Source organism: Punica granatum, chromosome 4, assembly GCF_007655135.1.
Source record: "Punica granatum isolate Tunisia-2019 chromosome 4, ASM765513v2, whole genome shotgun sequence".
Taxonomy (NCBI): domain Eukaryota; kingdom Viridiplantae; phylum Streptophyta; class Magnoliopsida; order Myrtales; family Lythraceae; genus Punica; species Punica granatum.
In genome coordinates, this window is record NC_045130.1 from 3570202 (window position 1) to 3584524 (window position 14323).

The 14323-nt window shown below is 34.5% G+C and overlaps 1 pseudogene; it reads right to left on the reverse strand.

Annotated features, from left to right (window-relative positions):
* Positions 1-7997: 7997 nt before the first annotated feature.
* LOC116202946 lies at positions 7998-14104 on the reverse strand (annotated as a pseudogene).
* Positions 14105-14323: the final 219 nt, after the last annotated feature.

The following is a 14323-nucleotide window of genomic DNA, read 5'->3' on the forward strand; positions in this document are numbered from 1 at the left end:
CACGAACTGTTTTCAGTCTAATCATCATAATATCACATCAATTAGCATGAAAACTCAAGTGACTCGGGTTTTTGGCTCTAGCCCGATGTGCCATCTCATTCTTGATCACGCCCCTCGAATTGGATGTTGCACGCCGAGGTTGGACTTGACTCCACTTGGGATTCTCTGCAAATGAGACTCGAATCTGAACTTTTTTCCGCGATTGCAGAGGTTAGAAATGTAAACGATCAGAAATAAGTTGGTTGAGCATTAAGAGATTAAAATTATCGGGCAGATTGTGTCACCGTGAGTAACTTTTTTACCGATAAAATGTTATGAAACGAAAAATGAAGATGCCGTCATAATTATTTTGTCAAGTAACATAGATGAAGTATTGAGTTTTAATAAGCAATGGAATCTCCATTTTTTTCTGCCGAGTATTAGCCAGGAATCTCAACAATACATTTTGACAGTCTCAATATTTGAGCTTATCAAAAAGACAATCTCAATATTTGAAAAAAATAAATAGATGTACGTACCACATTATTATCTCTACAAACGAAGAAACCCGATTATTAACTATCAAAAGAAGAAACCCAATTATATTCGCATGTACCACCATGCTATTGGGTATGCTAAATTCTATATCACATTATTATTATTATTATTTAAAAATCCCTTTTGCCACCCCTCTAGCTATACATGTTTCATATAAAAAAAAAACTTATACATGTTAAGTAGACATAAATAAATTTAAATTTTCCAAGAAAAGTCAACAAGAAATAAACCAACACGAAGTTCATGAAAATCCGATTTTATGTAAGTAAGCTTTTCTAATAATAAAATTATTTCTTACATATAACAGGATATAAAAAAGATAAAAGAAGAAGTCTTGCTATCATTTGAAAGAATTTGTTGGCACTGTAAAATTGGATTATTGTAAGTAATTGCCAGCAGAAGGCATTTTTTTTTTTGTTTTGGGATGGTTATCTAACCTTAAACCGCCATTGACATAAATTTGTTGTGAATGACAATTTAATAATCCAAATATGTATGCCATATTATTAACTATTTTAATAGTTGAGCAAACAATACGTCATTATTATCGAAAGCCGCGAATCAGACCGAGAGGCTAATCGATTTGATATTTGCTGTTGATTTGTCAATAAAAAATCTAGAAATTTATGCATTATAGTACATTGACTATTTGGTAGGTCCAAAAGGGTGATAACTGAAATTTCAACACGAGGTATTACTTTGAATGGAAGTATGAAGATAATACATGCGTATTGCTTTGAATATTTTTGTGGAACATCTTTCTATTGATTCAGTTGATCACACACCGTGTTTCACGAAGTAATAGATAATTACAAAATTTTGAGTTATGAGATATGCATCAATCTTATGCAAATGGATTGTTATTCGGGGACATGAATTATTATGATCCTTATTTAATTTGTTCTTCTTTTTGGTGAATTCTTTGCACGTATGAATATTTGGCAGGAGAGGAACTGATCACAGAGACAATGAGAACCACAATTTTTTTTTGTTACATATAGAATGGAACTTTCATGTAAGATGTATATGTCTTCTTTTTCTTTTTCTTTTTCTTATTCTCGAGCTATTCTTTCATTTTAGTAAATTCACAAAAAAAAAGTCATAATTATGTTATTAGTGCATTTTGGGCTTTTCTTTTTTTTATGTGTACCACTTAATCTCTGAAAACCTAACGGTATCCACTAATCCAGCTAAATAAAGAAATCAATGAAGAAAAATGAGGACTTTTTGTTTTATTGCCTGAACAGTCTCGACATTCATATCCTATTGAAATATAAGAAATAAAATAATTGTTTGCATCCCATTTATCTCCTAGTTAATTATGTGCTGCATTTGTGATTCAAATTTATTTACATCACATAGTTTGTATTCTATAATATATCAAGTCTAAATGACGAAATCTATGGCATTGACAAAAAAAAAGTTAATTAATTAAATTAGTTTTCTTAAAGTGTAGTTGGATGGAAAGTATATTTTTATGCCTATGTATTTATGTATATGTTTCTTTCGTTCGAGACTTTTTATTTTATTTCATACTCCCACGATATACAATCTGGCTCTATTATTATGTAATAACAATAAAATAAACAATTTTGAGCCCAAAAACCATAAAAATTAAACAATGACTAATGAGTAATGACTTACGAGTAAATATTTACCAAAAAGTGACTTTACGAGTAAATAAATAAATATATAAGACAAAAAAAAAACTAAAAGTGATGCGTGGTGCCCTTTCTGGTAATTTCACCTGAAATACGTACGATGGAATTGGTGGGGATGAAGGGACCAATTGAATCCCTTATTTATGTCCTTTTCGCCCCATGCTGACGCGTGGCACTCGACCCCGACAACTATGTCAGTGGACCCCAGAAAAAAGTACCTATCAGGGACCCATATCTGTTTCAGAAAATTTATTTATTCTTACTATTTACTTTTCCAGTTTTCTTTTTTTCCCCCTTTAGTTTTGCAGATTTACTATTCAAGCCCTCTAAATAACAAGTCATTTATTTAATAAAGGAATTGAGTGAAATGCAACGAGCTCCTTGGAGTGTGTGAAAATATCACATAACCCCATTTGTTGTTAAAATACACAATTATCCATTTGATTTATTTGGCCAAGTCATTGTTTTTATGAATATACCAATTCGAGTCATAACTATTAGATTTGTATTCTTAGGTCCATGCATTCAGTTTTTTTTTTAAATAAATAAAGGCACCACAACACATAAAATGTTTATATAGTCCTTTCTTATTTTTAAAATACGTTCTTTTATTTTAGGATATAATTTTAAAAAAGTTACTTGAAGAGAGAAGAAATGTCTCCGTCGGCATTGCTTAGCGATTGGTCTCCGACAGTAAACCACTACTACCTCATAACCATTCGGCGAGGTTATATAATTGGCATTTTTTCTAAAAATAAATAATAATGAATTGGTCAAATAAGTCCAATGGAATTCAATACATATTTTCTCAAGAAAAGGAATTGAGTATCGTTTCAAGAAAAATATTACATTTTGCCCAAAAAATCCATTTTTGTTTTTTTACTTTGCAATTTTATAATTATTTTTTTAAATAATGATTGGTTTCATGAAAAGAAATTACAATATCTTACGCTCTTGTCTGAAATTACAATTCGATTTTTAATTGTGACTTTATATGCTTTTTTATCTCTCTTCTTATATCCCTTGACTAAGAGAAAATCATTGACATTTCTCATGATCGGAAGAAAAGTTAGGATTGGAAGACAATAAGAGAAGATAACGGCTGACGTCTCTTCATTTACTAATTCGAAAAAAAAAATCCCTTTTTCGGAGAAATTACTTAGGTAAAAGTTGCTAAGAACATTTATGCAGAAAAGGCAGAAAATTAAGTGGCCAAGATTAGACGGTTCAGTCAAAACACATAATTCGGTTGACTCATCTTACGTTACAATTTTTAAAGGGAACCTATTAATAATTTTTAAACTTCCAAAAATATGCAAGAAGAAGAAGAAAAACATGGAAAGACAACATCATCTGAAAAAGAAAAAAGTATTTATGCCCAAGGTCTTAATTTATGGCTTTTGTTGGGCTTTTTAACGAGGGTAGTTACATATGGATTAAATACGATCTGCAAACGAATTAATAGCAATTGAAAATAAAAATAGTACTTAGCACAAGCAATCAAAAACATATAGTAGGTCACTAATCGATCCACCGGAATGCATCCATTTTGATGCCCAAGGACTTTTCTTTTTCTTTCTGACATTGATAAGTAATAATGTGGAAAATTGTATCTTAACATTTCTTCTGTGCATATAGGATTTTTTTCTTTTTAATTCTTATAACTGTTTTTTACTCTTCGAATTTAAAGATGAGTCATTTTGGGAGAATTCAAAAGTCGCATTTGTTATTTGTACTAGTAAATGACCTCAAAATCATCGCAAAATGAATCTGCCCCTTCAATAATGATGAATGTCTCAACATAGAAAAGTAATTATGAAGATGGAGAAAATAAATGAAGGATTAAGATTAAGGGGTAAAAATTAAAGATTAGGAAAAAAATTAAACTTGTACTTGTGAATAAGACCGACAGATGTCAAATCAAATTACTGGGAGGGGGGAAAGGGCTGAAATGCAATGATGAAATTCCAAGACTTTTATCAAAATCAGCCAAATTTCTCTTAATGCGATTGTCTTTGTGTAGGCCAATGAATTAACCAAAAGACATGTCCTCTTTTCCTGCTCTCTCACTTTTGGGAGCGTCTTCACCCCCTCCACCTCCCTTTATTCCTAGATTTTGCATGAAAAATGACTTCCCCTTTCTCTTCCTTTTTACTCTTTTTTTTTTATTTTTTTAACGAATAATAATCACAATTGGCCAAATTCCGTCATAATATTCAGTAATAAAATTGTGTTGACCGCTTGATTAACATGGTCTTGATGTACTTAAAAGAGTTGATTATGTCATTCGGCTACGTCGAAATTATGCCACGGAGACCAAATTATGGGCACAATAGCCTTTTATATATTTTCTCATCAATTCCCTTCTCAGCACAATCCTGAGTTTTGCATAATATGTCCTTTTTTACATGCCCATATCCATAGCCAAGAAACTCGCACATAAAGAATCCAAGAAATATAAATCCATCTCGATTTATATATGATAAGAGATATGTAATAGCTAGCAATAAAGAAAAAATAGGTCAACATTATGAGAGGTACATTAATTCATCAGTATGTTACGTTCGCCAGTTTTGCCCAACGATATCTATGTTGTTCTAACTAGTAAATCGTTTACTAAGCATAAGCGACTCTCGGTTCGATTATAATCTCTTTTGTTCCTTGAAATGGATTTGGTCTTCATGCGAGTGAAAAATGCTATGATTATTCCAACAAAAAACCAGACACAAAGCATAGAAGAGTGGAAGATTCAAGCGGGGTCTTGGTCAATTTATTTTAAGTAAAAATGTTATAATTAACCTCGGTAATGCTGCAAAACACAAGGTGCTCGAAAGAGAGATTGATTTTCATAAGATATGGGTTTCTCCCTCTCTCCGAAACAGATGCTCCTCGTCTAAGTTCTTTTGTTCCTAATTAACTGCTCACACTTTGTCGTCATTTGAATCTTGAATTTCATGTTGGCGTGGAGGGAACTCGGCGCACCTCAATTCAGAACCACATGATCAACATGGATAAAAATATGCCACACCATGCAATATATAAAAGGAAAAAAAAAAGAAAAAGATGGCGCGATATTCAACAAGCAACCCGCAAAATGTGCTACGCACAGATGCATTAGTCCGTATACATGTGCATCCACTCTAATGGCAATCACGTCATTTGTATGTTATCGATATTCATGTAATCAAGCAGTATTCACGAGAGGACCTGATAGTTCACACATCAAAAGTTTATATGATTTCCCTTGCTCTTTATTCCGTTATCTGAGTCCAAAATCTCCACCGTAAGCATCCATTTTCCAGGAATTAATTGATTTCCATCCCCCTTTTTTTTTTTGCTTTTTTTTTTTTTGGTGTCGCCGCAATCTCGAGTTCCACTATTATCGGTAACATTGTTTTTGGAGCCTGACTTGGAATCGGGATAACGACCAAGAACTTAGGACATGCAAATCATGAGTTACGGTCAAGGATCGATGTGTTTGCTGACTAAATCAATTGGTCAAAAAAGTATTCACATTGGAAATGGATCGAGAGAGAAACAAGCATGTGCTAGATATATAGGGTTTGCTAGGGTTTTTCAATATGCTATAACTTTGGATGCTCATTCTTCATATATGCTTTTGCTTGCAATATTGTTCACCTCAGACCCTCTGATCATCAGATGTGTGGATTCCTAACTAAAGACACTTTGGGACGCAAATTTCCAACCCCTTTCTCCCCCCACCCAGGGCGGTACCCCTCCTTTGAAATTCTCTTTTTCAATCTTTGAAATATTCACCTTTTCTCTTTCCCTCCTTTTTGCAGCTTCACAAGCTGAGGGAATAAAAAGAACGAGAGGGAAAAAATTTTTCTTCAATGTGGTGTAGTTAGCGAACTCCGTTGTCAATGGACAGACTATACTTTCAATATAAGTAAATGATATGCACCGGAACCATTTTATGGCCATCTAAAATCGATGGCTAAATGAGAATTAGTCTTAATCAATAGATTTACTAAGAACAAATTACAGTCTCGTCGAGGAAAAATAAAATATCTTGCCGTAACAGAAAACTATAGACTTTTTCAAGGGAAAAAAAGAAAAAGGCAATACTATAGACTTTTGCTCATATTCCTAATACATACTGGCCTTCTGCTTCGACAGAAAACGTGAGTTGATTCATTCCTAAAACAAGATTATAGAATGACCAAGAAAGACACTGCGCTATCCTCAGCCGAAAGCACATATGTAAGAAACACAAGTGGAAAACTGAATATAATGCATGGATTTCGAAACCAAGCTAGTTGCCTGAATATACAGAACTAATGTAAGTGTTGGGCACCGTTATATTAGCGACTCCGGTGATGCGTGCGTATCGCCTCGTATTAATTGATGTAAGTGATTGCTCGTAGGTAGGAGAAACCAGAACGTGGGTAATGTGTATATCCAACACCGTAATAATTATCTTAAACTGTATATTATATAGACCATTTGGCCACATGACATCATCTGCTTTTGCTAATTGGATGTGAACTGAATTAATCTAATTTACAAGTAATTAAGGAAGTTTTGGGTCTCTCCCATCCTAAACTATACATATTCAAAGACTTTCTTGCTCCAGGTCGTTGAAGAGTCTACTGCAGAATGCTATTTCGCCAACTGTATGATTTATTTCTATTATTATTATTTACTGCTACCGACCTCGGCACCTGGCATTCATAACCAATTGCCTTCTTTCTAAATTGGCAAAAAACAGCTAATATCCAACTCGAAGAAAATAAGCCAATCACTCGCAGTGGCACACATATTTGCCTGATAACCAAGAGGTTCTGGGTTCAGTATTCGTTATGGAACTACCCCTTCTCCTTTAATAGCTATTATGATGATTTATATTTTATTATACTAGATATATGATTTTCATTTGTAATTGAGAAAAAAAAAAAGACAATCACTGGCTGGGCCCAGCCCATAGATTTACTAGTGGGCCTGCTCCAATTGTCCTACTTCAAGTAGATTTCTCTACTTCAAGTTACCAGTGCTGCCTATGTGAGCCCAGACGTCACTGATCGAAGCCCGAGCTCTGTCTTCGAAACTCGGAGGAAATCCGGATTGGTATCTCATGACTGTGCCATAGACCTGATCAAACGCTAGAAGGACCTGCAGCGAGTCTTAGAAATATTCAATGGGGTGTCGGAGCAAAAGAGTTTTGATCTCAACAATGCAACATGCACTTCTTCGTCACATGACCTATGACAAGCCTTGCAAGTTCTGCAAGGGTATCTTGTGAATCTCACGAAGCAATTCTCCATGGTCTTGGATGCACCGGAGGGTGCTAGTGCTAAAAATGTTCTGCCTGCTCAACGTGATCACTCGTGAGAAGCCCTCTCTAGTGCCACGAGCACTTACCTGAGTCTACTGGTTGAGACGAGCAAAACAGGTCTTGCTGGACAGCTTCTTTTGCGCTCCGCTTGAATCCTCATACATGTATCTTTTAACATATTGGACATATTGAATCCTAATATGCAGAGGGAGGAAGTTATTGGATGTGTTCGAATTGATGGAAGAGTTGATAGGAGCAGAGCATTTTGAACAATACTTGAAAGCGAGTACTATACGAGTTTCTCGCAATTTTGGTAGAGAAGAGCACGGCCATGCTGTGCATTTATTTATCATACAAGATCCTTGTTTCGCTGTGCCACAGGCTCCTCATTCTTATTGCAGGACCCAAATTATTCAAGTTACTTATGTACACCAAAGGAGTCTACAGTCTATTGTCTCAGTCGAGCTTAACCCTCTTAGTTTTGGGAGTATTATGGTGCGGAGAATCATCACCACAACAGAATGTTGTTTCCTTGCTCCTATAGCTCAAGCATGCTGTATCTAGAAAATCCAATCGGGGCTTTGAGGCACACAGGCCATCGCCACACGTTTTGTAGAACAACCAGTCAACACAAGATCGTGAATCAGCCTGATGCACTTAAGGACCCTTCAAGAAATGTTATCATGAGCAGATAAATGAGAATGGCCAACAAGCATAAGTTTTTGAAATATATTTTCTATCCTTCATTTTTCCTTACCCATTCCATCTCATCAGGAAAGCATGAAAATGCCACTGCTGCGCGCTTTTGGTCGGTAACTTAAAAAAGTGTGCGAAACTCAAACACAAATAGTGGCTAATTTCGAAATGATTGACGGGAGAAAAAGCAAATGTGATCTCTGTTGATAATTTTTCTGCCTAATAATTGGACCTCGGAATTATACCTTTCCAACATGTCGGGAGAGGATAAGAAGTGCTTTCGCTTAGTCCACTGTCCGGCTTTCTCCCTCAACAGATATTGCCGTGGCTGCTGCTATATCTGAAGGCTTGAATTCCAAGAACTCAATAACTGAAATTAACCAAAACCGAGCATGGATAGATATACGAATAGTTAGATATGTATGGATCAATTATCGGAACAAAATCCATTCATGCTTGAATTCATGCCACCCGAAAGCCACTGCACTACACGGACTTTCTATGGTGCTCGTTATGACTAGAATTGATTTCTGGATTGAAGCCTTTGGTGGCATCTCGTCACCATTATTTCTGAGGAAATGATGTATGAATGAGAAAGGTGTCACAGCTTGCATTCTCCAACTCAACTTGCTCAGCACTAGAAGTTCCATCTCCTCTACTGATCTAGCTTGAAAGACATACTTTGATTCACCGAACTATCAAATTTAATATTCAAAACAACCATTAGAAAAATCAAGATAACTATTGGAGCCTCAATTAGCTCGAAAGATTCTTGACTGAAGGAAACAAATGCTTCCGTAATGCCATTTGCTACTGTTTTTAGATGGATCTGCACAAGGTTATGTTATCGATATGATCGAAAAATGTGCAAATAGAGTGAAAAGGACACTTCGATTTCCTCAAGTTCAGCTGCCAATGAGAAACATGCTACAGCCAACAGTTGAGTCGACATCCATGCTCTGCCCTTCTACAAGGAGACATAAGAATGAGAATTCGGATTGAATTAAAGGGGGGGAGAGAAAAAAGAAAGAATAACAAATTAATGGAGACCCTTTTAGTTCTAAGGGGACTTACAGGGAACTCATCATATGTGGAAAGGAATCGATCGAAGTAGCTGATTGATAAATATGCAGAGAGTGGTCCGAATCTAAAATGGGCATGAACCTGTTACACGATCGAGCAAGCAAACATATAGGTTCACCGAGAAAGCTGCTTTCGGAACGGGAGCAACAGGTAATTCTCTGCTCGGGGATGAAAAATCATTTCAGGCAAGAATTAGAAAGATAACATTATGATGAACTGCCCCGTGCTTTCTTATAAGAATTGTTAGTTCGAATGGATCCCAAGTATCATCTAATTGTCATCTTTAGATTTGGAAAAGAGGACCAGTGATAAGAGATGAACAAAAGTCTGGGACAAAATATCGAAGGCATTGATGTTTAAGAAAAAAATATTCGACTTAGGAAACAGACGCAAAAATATGTCTAAGAAAAAACAGTGATTAGGATTCAGGAATATACCATTAGAATCATTGCAAAATCAAAATTGAAAGCCACATTGACCATTTTTCACATTTTCGCTCAAAAAAGTCCTCGCAGAAAACATGCCAAAAATGAAATCATCATTTTTTCTGATAACCCCTATATAGGAAATAAACATTGACATCACCCAGAAAATTCCTGAAAAAGACAAAAACAAGGAGGGAGGTTAGTGTATTTTACTCAAATTAAAGACAAACGATTGAGAATGTTAATTAACTATCACAAATTGTTGGCCAAAAAAAGAATCACTAATTTATTATTGGGAGGTGTTTTTGTCCATGAACGATAAAGAGGTGGTGTCTTGATCAAATAAGGAGTGAAAATAGCCCCACCCGAACAAGAAAAACAAATTCTAGTTAACTTAAATAAAAATTATTTTATCACCAACCCAAAAGAAAACCATTTTTGAGCTACTCAGATTTAAAATATATATATATATATTGCAGCTCTCATATTTACCTTTTTAATCCAACCAATAGCTTCCTTCCTAGCTTCAATGTCCAAATCCCCCACTCCTCAATCTACTCGGGCATATACTGGGATTTTTCTTTTCTAGCAATACACCCAATGCCTCCTCACTCAACAACATTTTGCACAACTGTCCATGTTCCCTTTTCCTAGCATCACCAGATGAGTCTGCAGCCCGAGAGCTCTTGTATTTATCATCAATGAGGAGCCCATATTTGTCTTCCCCTACACAGAGGAGGGCCGAGAATGGGCTATCGACAAGATTAATTTGGTGTCATAACCATGGGAGATGAGTTGAAATGAGAATTGATATGAATATGATCATATAAGGGGAAGCTACATTTTCATTCTTCATTAAGCATTGTAGAGCCTAGCCAGCTCTATTTATAGTCTACAATGAAAACCATGAAAAGGAATTGCAATCAAATTGAATCTCGATTCAAATGCTAACAAATGATATGAATCCTCCAATTCTAGAATCTCCATAATCAGTCATACCTTAATTGCTTACTCAATTATATCTTCATCCGCACTATCATCTATCCTTAAAAATATACAATATTAATTAATTCTTAATATGAATATTCAGTCATATTAATTCTTTGGACTCATTACATATACTGCATTTGGAGAGAAAAATGCTAGGCTTTATCAAAAACAAGTCTCGTCACCAGCGGCTATAGTTCTGAGGATCGTTGCAAATGTACAAGCGAAGTTGTCCATTCATCCCATAGTCTCATTTAAGATTGTACATTCTATATTGGCGGTGCACATGTTTCACCCTTTTGATGTTGCTCACAGCTAAATGTATATTTTGGGGTAGTTTTCTGAAGTTTCTTATTCTATAAGGTCTGTACAGGTTCTTTTGATGTAAATACTTTTTGCGTTTAATGAAGTATCACCATTTATTCAAAACAAAAAAAAAACCTTGAATGCGAATTACAATCTAATAATCCAAATATGTATCACAAGTTAATACTTTTAATGCTTGATACAATGATATATCATGACTATCCAAAGCCATAAATCGGACCAATAGGTTAATCGATCTGGTATATGTAGTTGATTTTGTCAATAGAAATCTAGACCGCATGCACGGTAGTAATGTTGATGATTTGGTAGGGCTAAAGTGGTGGTAACTGAAATTTTAATACCATGAGGGATGCATAATACATACATAAATACGGAAGTAATACAATTAGACCTACCAACTCATCAATGTACTGTTGCGTGTATATTTCTAGACCATTATTGACGAATTAACAGAAAATACTAAATCGATCAACCTATTGGCCCAATTTACGGCTTTGGATAATGATGATGTATAGTTGGCTGGCTCAACTATTAAAAGTAATTATTAACTTGTTATACCTATTTGGATTATTAGACTGTAGTTCACATACACAAGGTTGATATATATGGTTGAATATTTGTATTAATTAATTAATACTGAATATTAAAATTAATTAATATTGAATATTATGAAGGAGAGACAATTGTACATACGAACATTCAATTGCGTAGACAATTGGGGCATGACTGGTTATGGAGATTCTATATTGTGGGATTGATATGATCAATTAGTATATGATTCAGAATTCATTTTTATTGCAATTTCCTTTTCATGGTGTTCATTGTAGTCTATAAATAGAGGTAGCGAATATACTCCACGGTGTAAGCCGAAGAGTGAAATAGTGGTCTAATTGTTGTTTCCCTATGATCATAACAATTCTCATTTTAATTTTTCTCCCACAGTTATAGAACCAATCTTTATTGACAGTCCATTCTTGGCCTCCTCCGCATGGAGGACAATAACAACTTGCTCCCCTTCGATGATAATAACAGCACTCGGCCTATATACTCATCTAGTGCCACGCGACGCCACCAAGGCAATGGCTTTAATAGTGTCGAGGAAGAAGAACATGGGCACTTGTTGGAAATGTTGCTGAGGGAAGAAGAGTTAGTGCATTGATGAGTGGGGATTTTGACATTGAAGCTAGGAAGAAAGTTATAAATTGGATTAGGAAGGTACGGAAGCTACAAGTATTATTTTTCCTCCTTTTTTCAATTGTGAGCGGCGCAAAATGTGAAATATTTTTTTTTTCTTGGTTCCCCGAAAGCTGGTCAGTGTGTGAGTGTGTTTTTTTTTTTTTTTTTGCTTTACGAAGGAAGTTTTTGGGTGGTGTCAATGGTTTATGTAAGTATCTCAAATAATCAAGACGAAGTATGTTTATCTTGGCTGGGTTATAACGCAGTGGCGCACGCCTTTACCTGTTGATCTAGAGGTCGCAAATTCGATACTTAGTGAGATTATCAGTATCCATATATTAGTTATTTATGATTTCTTTTTTATTATACTAGGATTTGCGCGTCATGTTAACCCAAAAAAAGGATAATAATTTCCTTTTTTGCTTTGTTTTCTCCCAGGACTTTTTTCTGAGAAAATGTTATTAATTTAAATTTGATAATATATATGTTATATGGAGCTCCTATAGCATAAATGATGTTAGTTATCTATATTGACCGAATGTCTGAGTATGCTATATTTGTTTTATCGGTGAACGTAAATATGTTTTTTTTTAAAGCTAAATATACGATTCTTTTAGATCCAATTAGGTAAGGAAACGGAACAAGGTCTTCAGCAAACCAATATTATTCTTAGATGGGATATTTCTTCCTTGAAAATTATACTTATACCTTTTTTTTTTCCAGATGTACATTATTTAAGTGATACCCATATTATATTAAATTTAAAATTCATAAAAAAAACAGAGGGATAGAAAATAAAATATGAAAGATGTGGAGTCCATCGAAGCCAGCATAAACTTTTACCGTCTCCTCCGTCTCTCTTTTAATGTCAAGTGATGTATAGTTGATGCACCTTCATACATAGGAAACTCACCTTTTACATGCACGAGAAAGATTCAGATTTTGTAGATTGGTTCAACGTGTAGGATTTCCTACTATAAAATTACAAGTATGCTTTTGACTTTTTATTTTCAACTATATATTTATCTCAAGTTATATCTGCCAAAATTGATTTTAATAATTTCTGATAAATATGGTATTTAAATTAACATCAGTATCCCATAGGTAGCCCATTAACCAAAATATACGCATTGAACTTGAAACTAATCCGAAAGGGTGAATTTATTTTTTTAGTTTTTGTGAGTTATATTCCACAGCATATATAATAAAATATACTCCATTTGATTAAAAAAATAAATTTAATATAATTTCATAAATGAATAAACCCTATATAAATGTTTTTTTTGCCATTCCTATATAAACGTGTGAATATATAATTTATATAGTGCATTTTGAACACGTCACAAATATGATAAATATAATAACATTGATAAATGTAAAAAGAGTTATTTCATATTGATATATTGAAAAACATGTAAAGCCCTAGTTTAAGAGAAAAATAATATATTGAAAATCATCCCGTCGCAAAGTGGGATTGCGTCCTATTTATTTTATTGAAAATAGAGGAAAATGAAATAATGCACATCGTAAATGCCACTACCAGATATTTTCCGAAATTTCTTTTATTTAAAGTAGAAGATAAGATATGTTTTCAATCAATTTAATAAAATTCACGTATAACACGGCTATGCATTTCGCATATATATAATTAACAGTTTCTCTTAGGAGGCTTACCTGGGCGGCTCCTCGTCGCTCATCTCATGTCTACTAGCATCACATTCCCAAGTCTCGTCAGCTTCCTTCCTCTGTCTTAATTCGTTCGACGAACAGGACCTACAGGGGAGAACCCCGAAAAGCACTTCCGAGATCAACTGAGAAGCTGTTTCACTATAACGATAATCAGAAACAAAGTGTAGAACAATAGAGAAATGGCCGGTTAAGGTGCTTACTCCTGAGATCATCATGCTCTCGTCCATAACAATGGTGATCAGATTTGAAGTGCGGCTGAAAAGGAAGATATAGAGAGAATTTTAGCGGCCATGATTTGATGTCTGGCCAAAAATCATAATTTTACCTCATTAATGGTGTGTTTAGTTTTAGAGTTAAATATAGTTGAATTTTAATTTTAATTGGGTTATAATGATTGTGTTGTTGAATTATGAGAAAAAATAATGAATAGTTAAGAGAAAGTGATG